Raw genomic sequence first — 13,126 nt, 5'->3', positions numbered from 1 at the left:
CAATTGGGACATTTTGGAGCCTCCAGTGATTTTTAAAATTAATCTAGAAGCTGCAAATGACGCTGGAAGAGCCAACAATTGACTTCAGCATCTATAACTTTGGTCAGTGATGGTTTATTAGGCACCCTTTCGGCCGTTTTAGATGGTTACTTCGGAATTCCTGGAGTGCGAATTCAAAAGTGGGTTTATTTTGACCAATAATTTGTAAATTCCAGAAAAAGTGAAAAAAAAACATTAACGAGCTATTTTTTTTTTTTTTTTGAAAACAGTCGCAATTTAACTTTGTTGGCACCTCCAGCGAGTCATCAAATTTCTCCAAAAATTTTCAATTGTTTTGGAAGGACTAAAAAATGAACTTTGGGTCGTATTATTTTGAAGGGTACTTATTGAGCTCCTCTTCAATTGCTTCGGGGGGTCATTCCACGTCAATTCGACCAAGAAGTGGTAGGTGGGTTCGGCGATTTTTTTGAAATTTTTCCTGTGGAAGAACCTTTTGAAGGGATGACCAATGGCGCAAATCGCAGCACTCTAGACCATTTTTAACAGCAGCCAGGGGGTGTCAAAGTTTTCAGTGAACTTAAAATATCATCCATTTCAGCAGTGGATTACTCGATAACCGCGATACCTACCAAAATGAAACTGTTCCCCATAGTTAAAGGTTTAGAAAGGCCTTTTGGTGATATCAAAAAAATCAGTGTTGCCACTTTTTTTCGTACAAAAAATTAGCTCGAAAAAATTCAAAACGTAGTTTTCATATCGTTCTGACTATCAAAAATTCTGAAATCTGAAAAAAATATATTATGGACAACTTTTCATGCTGAACAGTGAACAGCATATTAAAAAATTGGGATGGCACCATGTTGCAGAATCGATTTAAAAAAATTTCAAGTTTTCGAAAAATAGCGATTTTTTGATTTAAAGCATGAAAAAAGGTTTGATTAGTACAGTTGACCCATTTGACCCCTATTTGTATGTATCCGTTGAAAAAGTTAAAAAAAAAACCTTCACTCAATGAAATAAACTCACCACAAAAAAATCAAAATAGGTACGAAAAAATTCAAAAAATAAACGATTTTTTATTTTTTATTTATCTAAACTTTAGTAAAATTGAAAAAAAGAATAGGTATACCTATACATAGGGTAGGTGTTTGAGTACAAATTCATGCTTACTTACGTCTAAATAGATAAGATCATAAACATTGTACCATATTGATGAATTCGATCAACTCAGAAGTACAGTCAAACCTGGGTAAGTGGAATCGCAAGGGAAACGGATTTTTTTCCACTTACATAGGTTTTCCACTAAAGTAGGTTTCACTTATAGAGGTTGAACAAATTGGAATTCCAGTTATGGAGGTTTTCGTTTCCCTACCACTTCCCCATCTAAACCTATGTTAAAGTCTTATATAAGTGGAATTTTATTCTGAGTAGCAGGACCTCTGGAACTGAAATGTTGCTTTCGTTTTACCTCTATAAGTGAAATTCCCCTCCTTCTTACCTCGTTAACTGGAACGAATTCCACTTCTGGAGGCGCTGTTATGATAAATGTTTCAGTTATAGAGGTAAGAAGGAAAAGAATTTCACTTATAGAGGTAAAACGAAAGCAACATTTCAGTTCCAGAAGTTCTGCTACTCAAAACAAAATTCCACTTACATAGGTTCTGTTTCCATTTAAAGAGGTGACTTTAACATGGGTTTACATAGGGAAGTGCTAGGGAAACGAATTTTATTCCACTTATAGAGGTTTTCCACTTACATGGGTTCCACTTATCCAAGTTTGACTGTACCAAAAATCTTCGATGCTCATACGCACCAATTATCCCAATTTTCCCAAGTACATTTCCATTCAGGTTTGAAACTCCAATCACACCAATTATCCCACGTACATCCCCATGCACAGGTATGCCAATTTTCCCAAGTACATCCCCCTGTAGATCCTCCACCACTCGTCCCATCGTTTGATGCAGGTCCTGTCGGATTTTCATCTACCTCTACTGGTGGAATAGCTGGTTCATGATGGGTAGATTTCATTGTTGTTGTACTAACGGGATGCTTTATATCTGGTTCTTGTTTGGGATCCGGTTTTTGTTTGGGATCCGGTTTTTGTGTGGGATCCAATTTTTCTTTGGGATCCGGTTTTTGTGTGGGATCCGATTTTTCTTTGGAATCCGATTCTTCTTCGGATGAATCTGAGCGCTTCAGGCGCTTCAGTTCATCGAGACTTCTAGCATTTGTGCCATTCTAAGAGAAATAAAATTATACATTATATCGAGTTAGAAACAAGCTTAAAACGATGCAGATTAAGATACCGGTTTAGTGTTTATATAGCCATAAACTATACTTACATAAGAAATTATTTCAAGAGTTATGATGAAGAGTAGGCCTACGGTGAATAGTGTAAATGGAGTTTTCTCAAACATGACGTTTAAATTTAAGGAAAAATGGTTTAAAATTCTTCAAGTCAGGTATACAGAATAAAAACTTACGTAAGAACACGTAAACTTGTAGTCTGATTTAATTTATGGTAATCGACACAATGTACTTGAAATTAGAACCGAAATTAACTCTTTCGCCTTCACGTTGTCCGTCTTATTTAAATATTTATAAAAAGCTACGGTCGGTACCGTTTCATGACGTACGTATTTTGTTTTCATTGTCCAACATTTTCCGAGAAACAATCATGATTCGATATTAATTTATTAGTTATAAATTTATCATCACGTTTTTTGACACATTTCACCGATTCAAAAATATCAATGATGTCATTTTCTTTACCAAACTTTATTATTAAGTACGCTCACCTATACATATACCTGACCTACATACACATAGTTTTAATGAAACGTGCTACATTCGAATAGGTTGAGATGTGTACGCTTATTCACTATCAGCAGTCAATTCTATGTTTTTCTTCATTTTATAGAAATAATTAGTAAGTACAGATGAAATTATTTTAATAAAACGTGGGATTTTCGAATATATACTTATGGTACTTCTTAAAATAAGGTTAAATTAGGCTACCTAATAATTAAAGTCGTAAATATTCCATTTCATTTCAAAAAAATAAAAATACTCGTATGAGTACCATTTTTCGTAGGTACTAGGTACATTAAAATAACGAATCGTTAATTTTATTGCAAAAATTATTTTAAAGTCGTCAAATTGGGACTTTTTTTTTAATTTTAATTTTTTCATCTCCAAAGCAATGATACTTTGATCAAAACTGATTTCATCGTTGGAAAAGGCATTGCATTTGAAACTTTTTGAGTATTTTGAAATTTTCAAAAGCTCAAAATTGAAATTTCCAAATGGTACAGTAAGTGGGAACAACTATTTAAAATTCTGAAAAACTTTCTGTGGGTAGATGTACTTTTTGATGCTTTTTCGAAATATTTAATTTTCGAAATGGGACCTCTTAATGAAAGGGGGCACCCCCTCCTCCAATTTTGGGCAAAACTTTCAAAAAAAAATCTGGGGCATGTGATATATCGAATTGTATGTTTTTGGTAACGCTGAACATGAATATGACGTCAGATTTTCGATTGAACCCCATCCACAGCCCCTAGCACCTCCCCAAAGAGGGAAAAAGTCAAAAAAGTGGTTTCATTCGTGTGACACATGAAATAGTATGTTTTCCATATCGCTGAACACGAATATAGTCTTAGTTTTTCAATTTGACCTCACGCATGGTCTCCAAAACCTCTCCTAATTGGGTAAAAGTTCAAAAAAATTGTTGGAAGCCAACAATTTGAACGAAATCGAAGGACATGACTCAAAAACGGTGGTCAAATTGATGTGGAATGACCCTTTAGTAAAATTGACAAACATTTCCCAGATGAGAGGGAGGGGGTGGGAAGGGAGGGTAGGGGGTCAACGCGTATCTCATGCATCAAAAAAGTATAAACGTAGTCAAAATCCACACCATTGAAGCTGGTTTTTAAAAGTATGAGAATTTCCCGTTTCAAAATTCAATTTTTTGAATTTTTCATACCTACCTGTAAAAATTCTTTTAAAAAAATTTCCATTACCTACAAATTCTTCACTCAAACTTGAGCTTTCGACTCGATAAAAAATAATCTCAGATGGGTTTTTTCAAATGCAACTGTAGTTTTTCTCATTTCATTATGTCGAGAAAATTTCAGATCGATCCAAGCTCTGAACCATATCTATGTTAAAATCTCTGTTACTATGAAATTTCAACGTCTGCATTGTATCATTTTTTAGTGATACGTACTACGATATGTAGGTACAGACTTGCGAGAAAAAATGCACAAAAAACAGGGGAAAACGCAGTATCTATTCCAGGAGAGTACATACGAACAATATTAATGCAACGACACCACTTCAAATCGATATTCAACAATCAAGCCAGTATAAAAAATGAGAAAAAAGCTGCGCTACGCGAGATTACACCCTCTAATGATGCTCGTTGCTCGTCGTGTAGTCCTTACCAAACGTTTTATTTGTACCCATACCGCGTACTTTTCTAATTACCGATAAATATAAATGACCGTTGGAATACTCGACACGAGTATTTTTTTTCCACACGTATAAAAAACGACACCAACTACATTGATGGAAAAAAACGCTCAGTCATAGAAAATAAACATCCCTACAGCGTTATTTTCAAAGCTAAAAGGATATGCTATACATTTTCATCAAGCTTTAACGTGTACTTACAGCTTTAAAGCTACTACAACGATGAGGACGCTGTGTGTATAATATAAAATGAAGGCTATCGTTGATTCAGAACCGTCGCTCGCTCGTTGTCGGTGTCGTCGACATAATGTGCTGGTAGCGATGCGATGCTCTTTGATTAACGTCATTTTTCAAATTAACACTCTTAAAAAAATCTTCGCTGAAAAAGAAACTGAGCGTTAACAAGGTAATTTGTTCGAGTATGACAATTTGCGCACCCGTCATGTGTTGATGTCTTTTTTTGCACTTTTTTTTTTCATCGTCGTCGTTGCTACGACCAAAGAATTTTTTTCTTTGTGGAAAGTTTTCTCTTTTTTTTCAACGGTGTGATTAGTCGACTGGAATTTTTTGTATAATTCATGATGAAAGGAAGGAGGTAATTTTGGGGAGTATTTTTATTCGCGTAGTATTCCATTGTACTGTCGCTGTTTTGAATAAAACAAGGAAACGATGAAGTTATTGTGGAAAAGAACGAGTAATTTTTCGAGTAGCTTGAACAATGGTGATGGTTTTTCTTTCTATTAGGTACCATGCTCTATCGAGCTGGGTCTCTCTAACGTTGACCGAGATGTGGATTTTGCGGTTTGAATGAGGAGGATTTTTATTTATTGTGTCAATTTTCACGCGATACTTATGCATTTTTTATCTGATCTGATTGGTGTGATTTTATTGATTTTCGAAGAATTTGAAGGAACATTCCGCATCAATTTGACCAAGAAGTGGTAAAGAGGGGTCGGTGATTTTTTTGAGATTTTTCCTATCGAAAGACCTTCCGAAGGGTTGACCAATGCTGCAAATCGCAGCCTTGTAGCCCTTTTTTAAAGGCTGCTAGGGGTGTCAATGTTTTCAGCCTCATCACAAAAAATCAAAATTCCGAGTGACTTACTGAATAAATTTAAACTTTTGTTTATGTTTGGAATTGAAAATTGATTTTTTTCAAATTTTGATTTTTTTGTGACGAGATTATTTCATCGAGTGAAAGGGGTTTTCCAACTTTTTCAACAGATATGTAAAAATAGGGGTCAAATGGGCCAATTTCACCAAACATTTTTTTTAGAAAATAGTGAATGGGCTCACAGTGCATCAGAAAAAGCCGAAATCTTTGCTGACCACCATGAAAAGCAAATCAAACCACATCCACCATGTATGTCACCACCAAATATATCTGCTATAGAATGTAAGCACACTCAAATACCAAAAATCACAATCGACAAAGTCAGAAGAATTGTTAAACAAATTAAAAATAAGAAATCGCCTAGATACAAAAAAATTGATGGAAAAATCATCAAAGAATTTCCACCTTGGCTGATTTGGTATTGTTGTTGTGGTTCCATGTCCTTTACAGGTCATTGGAAATCACATTTTAGTGGTACCCTAACAGGGTGAGGCAAATGACTATGCCACAGCGATTATTCTCAGGAATTGATGTTGTTTTGAGCTTTCACGTAGCGTAGTAGTTTCCCATTGCTTTCTACGCTATCCACAAAGTTGCTCATACATTGCTAGCTTGGTTTTTACAACCCTGAGTTCAGTAATCACTGCTACCTATAGTTGCTCAAACCAGTTACAGCTTTTTGATACCGGCAACAGATTACCTGCATTTCTGTTGCCTCTGCTGTTCTGGTGCTCGAAGCTTAATGTGTAACCGATGTTAAACGCACTACAATGAATACACTACACATTAACGACTGCTTCTCTAGCGGGATTTGAACCCACAACCTTTTGTTCAGAAAGCCACGGCTCAATCCACTATGCTACCAAGCATAGATTTGGTATAACACTCAAATTTTTAACATGATACTTACAACTGGATTCTATCCCAACCAATGGAAGTATGCCAAAGTTATTCTCATCCATAAACCAGGAAAACCAGAACATGAAACCTTGTACAGACTAGAGCTGAAAACGGTTACGCTACCAGCTAACCGGTATCTGGTTAAAAAACAGGCTAAACCTGCTAGTGGTTGTATCGGGTTGATTCGGGTATAGATAGTAGAGTATAGCGAGCACAACGGGAATGTTTTCGCACTTGGTCTGCGCACACACCCCAAAATTTGGTAATTGGTACGTGGGGGGGGAGTTACACTTCGACACCTGTCGTTTGTATGTGTGATTGACATTTGACATGATTGATGACAATGATGATGTCATGCTGGTACACTGGCTACGCATTCAATGGGCTACTAGTTATAATGTGAACCGATGTGAAATTTTTTCAACCAGCTACGAGCTACTAGCGAGAAGCAAGAATTGACGGTATGGGTACAGTAGTTACCCGCTGTCAGCGAGTACTGTTTTCAGCTCTAGTACAGACCTATCAGCTTATTGCCAATCCTCTCTAAAATCTTTGAAAAACTAATTTCACAAAGGCTATGGCCAATTCTAGAAAATAGAAGGCTGATTCAAACCACCAATTTGGATTTCGTTTGAAACACAATACTGTTCAGCAAGTACATTGTCTCATCAAAAAAATTAACAACTCTCTCGAAAATAAAAAATTTGCACTTCAGCTTTTCTTGATGTAAGCCAAGCTTTCAATTGAGTATGGCATGCTGGTCTCTTAATGAAACTTGAATATCATCTTCCAAACATTCTACACAATCTTCTGGCTCACTATCTAAGTGATAGAAAATTTAGAGCTGAATAATATGGTGCTTTCTCTGACTTGAGAACAATTCAAGCAGGAGTATCACAAGGAAGTGTATTGAGCCCAATATTATATCTTCTCTACATGGGTGACATCCCTTTGACAAGCGATGTCACAATGGCGACATTTGCTGATGACACCGCAATTATCACACAAGATTTTTATCCATATGTTGCAATGGACAAATCACAAAACGATTTAAACTCAATAAACAAACGCGGACAGGGTACTTGCATAGAGAGCGCTAATCTAGTGAGCTGGCAAATGTTTACTTTTTTCAGACGGGGCTTTTCTTATTAGCGTTTACAAAAGCATTAATTTCAAGGGTTAAAACTGAAAAAATAATTTTTGATGTACATTATTTTTACAATTATTATTGCATATTAATCATGACCAAATCATATTTTCATTTTTAACTCGTGAATCCAACGTTTTGGTAAAATACAATTGATAAGAAATGGTTAAGAAAAGCCCCGTCTGAAGAAGCTAGAACAATTAATGGGCACATTAGCACCCTCTACATGAGAGACAAGTCCAAATGGTGTCAAACTTGGAGAATCAAAATCATTAGTAAAAAATCGAGCTACGTCCTTTTTATCAGAAGAAAAGTCGAAAGTCAAAACAACTCGCTCACTAATGTTTAATAATGATGAAATAATACTTCAAACAAATGTCGTCAATTATCTGGGATTACACCTTGATAACCACCTCACATGGAGAGATCATATTCTGAAGAAGAGAACTCAACTGGACAAAAAACTCAAGTCATTTTATTGGCTGCTTGGAACTAATATGCTGAACCAACAATACAAGATATTGATGTAAAAATGTTTATTCAAACATCTATCAAGAATAATTTCTAACCAGGACAACGTATTAGTAAAAAATCTTTTGAATCGCGATGAAGAAATATACCATCTGCGTAGATATATTTTTTTCAGAATTTTTGAGAGTCGGAACAATATGAAAACTACGTTTTGAAACTTTTTAATCTAATTTTTTGTATGAAAAAAAGTGGCAACAATGGACTTTTATGATATCACTGAAAAGCTTTTCAAACCCACTAACTATTGGGAAAAGTTCCATTTTGGCAGGTATCACGGTTATCGAGTAATCCACTGTTGAAATGGATGATTTTCAAGTTCACAGAAAACTTTGACACTCCCTAGCAGTCTTGAAAAAAGGACTAGAGGGCTGCGATTTGCGCCATTGATCATCCCTTCAAAAGGTCTTTCCACCGGAAAAATTTCAAAAAAATTCTGCCCCCCCCCCACCACCCTTACCACTTCTTGGTTAAATTGATGGGGAATGACCCAGAATCTAACAAATTTTTGGAAATTTTTGATCGAATAAATTTTTGAAGAATTTTGTGAATTTTAGAAAAAATTAATGTTGAAATTCTAAATTTTGGGAGATTCTACCCCCTCCCCTTCCCAGCTGCTTCCAAGCCCTCAAACCTAAAAAAAATGGTTGAAATTACCTCGACTTTTCAATTGACGAAATTTTAAAATTGGCCAAATTTAATAAATTCAAAATCAGCAAAAAAGCTTAATTTTAACTTACAAAATAAAAGCTCATCTTTCCACGATTTTCAAATAACAAAATTTCACTCGTCAATACTCCACCTCACTGCTACACTTCGTACGCAGAAAATAGAGTGAAAACCTCAACCGAAGGGTCAGATTTAATCAAAAGTACATAAAAAATGGCAAAGACACGTCTTTGTATAATCTGGCGGGGTAAAAATATCGCCTGAGATTTTCGTACGTGTGAAAAATGTCCTCGAGTTTAGCCAATAAATCTCGCGTGTTGAGGGAGCGAGAAAAAAAAAGATCAAAGTAATTGTCAAACGAATGGCTTTGCTTCAATCTTATAGTACAACGTAGGTAGAAGTACACCTATAGCAGCACCGAACCATCGCCTTCGAGAATAACGTTTTAAAACAATTCGCCGCCAGCTTTCCAGCTAATAAATCTCGTTGATTAGCCGATAAACCGTCCAGTGGGTTACAAAAGACACCTGCTAAGGGTTCTCCCAAGACACCCACACACTTTACTTATGTACCGAGCGAGGGAAAAAAAATACGCGAAAATAAGAAAACATCTATTACACGCGATGATTCTATCCTCGTGTAAATTTTTCTTCAAAAAGGCATAGTAAAAAGTACCCAAGGTACGTAACAAAAATCAAAAAAATCCGATTGAAAACCACTGAAATGAAATAAGCCATATAGCGTGCGTCTGTATTTTGCGTGATATTTCAAAAATATTCATTAAAATCGGCCTCCCTAATAAAACTCGTTAGCGGCATGTCAATCCCCATTGCGATAAGTTCTTATTTGAAACCGCACAAGCGTCGTTGCGCTGCCTCGTTCAAAGCAAAAATATAAGGGAAACGTTCTCTTTTGTGAAACTTAAGTACGCCTACTTAATTGCTCTATTATGAACTTAATTAAACCATTTTCACGACATTCTTTTCGTTTTTCGTTCTTGATAAATTTTCGACAAAATGAGAGATCTGTTTACGAATTTTACTTGTAAGAAGCTTCTTCTTTCGAGTTTTTTTTTTCACCCGCGATGCTTTATTTTTTATCGTACTCTATCTCTCGTTTTCGCTCTGCATCTCTCTCGATACTTACCCTTTCTTTATTTTGGCATCGCTGTCGTCGTCGTCGTTTTCTTTTATGTGTATTATAGACCGACGAGTGCGTTTTCCATATTCTCGATTAGATTTTCCATCTTTTCGCCTTTTTTACCGCGATAGTTTTCGCGAGATTCATCGCGCTCTTAAAATGTTTGCTAAACAATCAAGCTATATAGGTAGTCGCTTTGATCGAGAGAATAAACCAGGTGGTTTTATAAGTATAGAAAAGTACGGTAATTCGTTGAATTATTTTTCAACAGCGAGCACGAGGAAAAAATGAAGGCATTTCTCGACTATAAGGGGATGATTTTTTAAAATCATTGGATAAATGTACCCACTAATTGTTATATTTTACCATAGATGTCGCTTATTCTTTTCAAGTCAGAAAAACTTGGCCCTCGAATTTCCAGATTAGGTGGGTAAGTTTCAGAACAATCGGGAATGTGATCCATATGTTATTCCTACTCCTGCGAAGTGAAAATTGTGTAGAATTGGAATTACAAAACATCACTACACATTGTTTCAATAATGTTCATTCAACAGAACCTTCAAATTGTCAGAATACATTTTTTCGTCATTTATGTTAATAAAATTGCATAACTAGTTCGCCATAAAAACGCAATTGTGGCAACAAGGTCATTCCACCTTTAATTTGACGAATGTTTTTGAGTCATGTTCTTCGATTTCGCTCAATTTTTTTTACAATATCTACCCACCCCCCCAATCAGTTCGGTCTCAGTCCTCTCGGTGGTGGGTGGGGGGCTCAATTATTTTTACCTTGTCTCAAAGTACTCAACTTCAGCAGCACATGACTCCAAAGTTACGATACTTTGATCAAAACTGATTTCACAGTTTGAAAGAGCATTGCATTTGTAACTTTTTAAGCATTTCGAAATTTTCAAAAGTTGAAAGTTGAACTTTCAAATTGCAAATTCAAATTTCAAAATAGCGCTGTAAGTGGGAGCTACTATTTAAAATTCTGAAAAAATTTCCATAGATGTACATTTAAATGATTTTTTGAAATATGTGATTCTCAATGGGATTTTCTAATGGAAGGGAGCACCCCCTCCCCCAAATTTGGGCAAAACTTTCAAAAAAAAATCTGGGGCATGTGATACATCGAAATGCATGTTTTTGGTGACGCTGAAAACGAATATGACGTCAGATTTTTGATTGGATCCCATCAACTGCCCCCAGCGCCTCCCCAAGTGGGTAAAAGTTCAAAAAAGTGTTTTTTTTGTGCGACACATGAAATAGTATGTTTTTGGTGACGCTGAACGCGAATATAACGTCAGATTTTTGATTGGATTCCATCCACTGCCTCCAGGGCCAGCCCACGTAAATTTGACCAAGAAATGGTAGGTAAGGGGGGGGGGGGGGGGAGATGTCGACGATTTTTTTGAAATTTTTCCTGTGGGAAGACCTTCCGACGGGATGATGACCAATGGCGCAAATCGAATTCCTCTAACCCTTTTTTGAACGCTGCTAGGGGGTGTCAAAGTTTTCATTGAACTTGAAATATAATCCATTTCAGCAGAGGATTACTCGATAATTGTGACACCTACCAAAATTGAACTTTTCCCAATTATCAAGGGTTTTGAAAGGCTTTTTGGTGATATCATAAGAATCAGTGTTGCCACTTTTTTTCGTACAAAAAGTTGACTCGAAAAGTTTCATTACGTAGTTTTCATATCGTTTCGACTCTCAAAAATTCTGAAAAAAATATTATGAACAACTTTTCATGCTGAACAACATATTGAAAAATTGGGATGACTTTATTTCATGAAGTCGATTTAAAAAAATTGAATGTTTGCGAAAAAATGCAATTTTTTGATTTTAAACATGAAAAAAAGTTTTGATTGGTGAAGTTGACCCATTTGACCCCTATTTTTACGTATTCGTTGAAAAAGTTGAAAAAACCCCTTTCTCTCGATAAAATTAACTCATCGCAAAAAATCAAAATTCGAAAAAATTCAATTTTCAATTCCAAACATCACGAAAAGTTTAAATCTATTCGGTTGTCTTATTTTGACCTTTTTCTGACGTATTTCATGAAAAAGTTGATGAAAATTACATTCATAGCAAAAAAATTAAAATTCGTTTATTTTTTCAATTCACTCAGAATTTTGATTTTTTTATGATGACTTCATTGTGGATAAACAGAAATATTTTTAAATTTCAGAGTTGATAATAACTTGATCATGACACAATTTGTTCATTTTCAAACGTAATTCATTGCCCCTTCAATTTGCAAGTTGGGCAAAAAATTATTGGCATGTGATTTTGTTTAGTTTTCTAATATTCTACCCACTCACAAGGTCAAAAATGCATTTCAACTGTTGATTTCGAAGAACGCAATTTTCCCCTTCAAATTTTAAGATAGGCAACACCTTCACACATCATTTTTTGTGGACTCACTGGACACCCTGTATACAATAATACATTGTTTTCCAAGTCGTAGGTTACTAATTTTCAATCCAAAAAATTGTATGAAGGGTTAGTGGGCCAGAAAGAGTGGCTGAACCTGAAATTCCGCAATAATATACCAAGAGCGTAAATGACGAGTTTCCCATCTCAAAAACTTGTTAGATGGAAGATGAGGCAGAGGAAGGGATTAAAACTGAAATTCAAACCGCTCATATATCCTCAAAGGAATTCTTCCACGCAGTAGAAAAATCAAACAAGTAGTCGGAATTTTTCAATTTTTCTTTTCTATTAACACAATGTAGGTATAATTAAAATGTTAAGTACCTACTTACGTTTTTTTTTTATTCCAAAGTACTATAAAAAGCTTTACGCAAAAATCAACGACTACGCACTTCTTTACCTTTGTGACGAACGCCGCTCAGGTTTGTAAAAAAAAAGGATAAAAAAAAATTAAAAACTTAATGGGCTAAAAATTCAAACTCAAAAAAATAAAGCCGTTTCGCTAATTAGAACTTTTCTCCGAGGGGTAAAAACATTTTAAACATTTAAACTATGTACAAAACTAGCGAAATTCAAAGAAAAGTAAAATTATAATTAATAAAATACATGAGAATTTTTCTGTTTAACAACTTTCAAAACGAAATTCGCAACTTTTTCCTGAGCCGGCAGGTAGGCAGCGAGAGGGGATAAAACTACAACGAGTTAGGGAAG

At 35.4% G+C, this 13,126-nt stretch overlaps 1 protein-coding gene and 1 long non-coding RNA gene across 2 annotated transcripts in view; one reads left to right on the top strand and one right to left on the bottom strand.

Moving 5' to 3' along the window:
* Positions 1–13,126, top strand: part of LOC135845344 (uncharacterized) — a 426,634-nt gene that overhangs the window by 242,183 nt on the left and 171,325 nt on the right. The window lies entirely within an intron of this gene.
* On the bottom strand, positions 1,068–2,581 carry LOC135845347 (uncharacterized). Its single transcript, XR_010558732.1, has 2 exons — positions 2,346–2,581; positions 1,068–2,241 (listed from the first exon to the last, which is right to left on the bottom strand). It is a non-coding gene; the product is annotated as an uncharacterized LOC135845347 (long non-coding RNA).

Source organism: Planococcus citri, chromosome 4 (genome assembly GCF_950023065.1).
Source record: "Planococcus citri chromosome 4, ihPlaCitr1.1, whole genome shotgun sequence".
Classification (NCBI taxonomy): Eukaryota; Metazoa; Arthropoda; class Insecta; order Hemiptera; family Pseudococcidae; genus Planococcus; species Planococcus citri.
The sequence above is the reverse complement of the archived record's forward strand: the minus strand, read 5'-3'. Positions and strand labels throughout refer to the sequence as shown.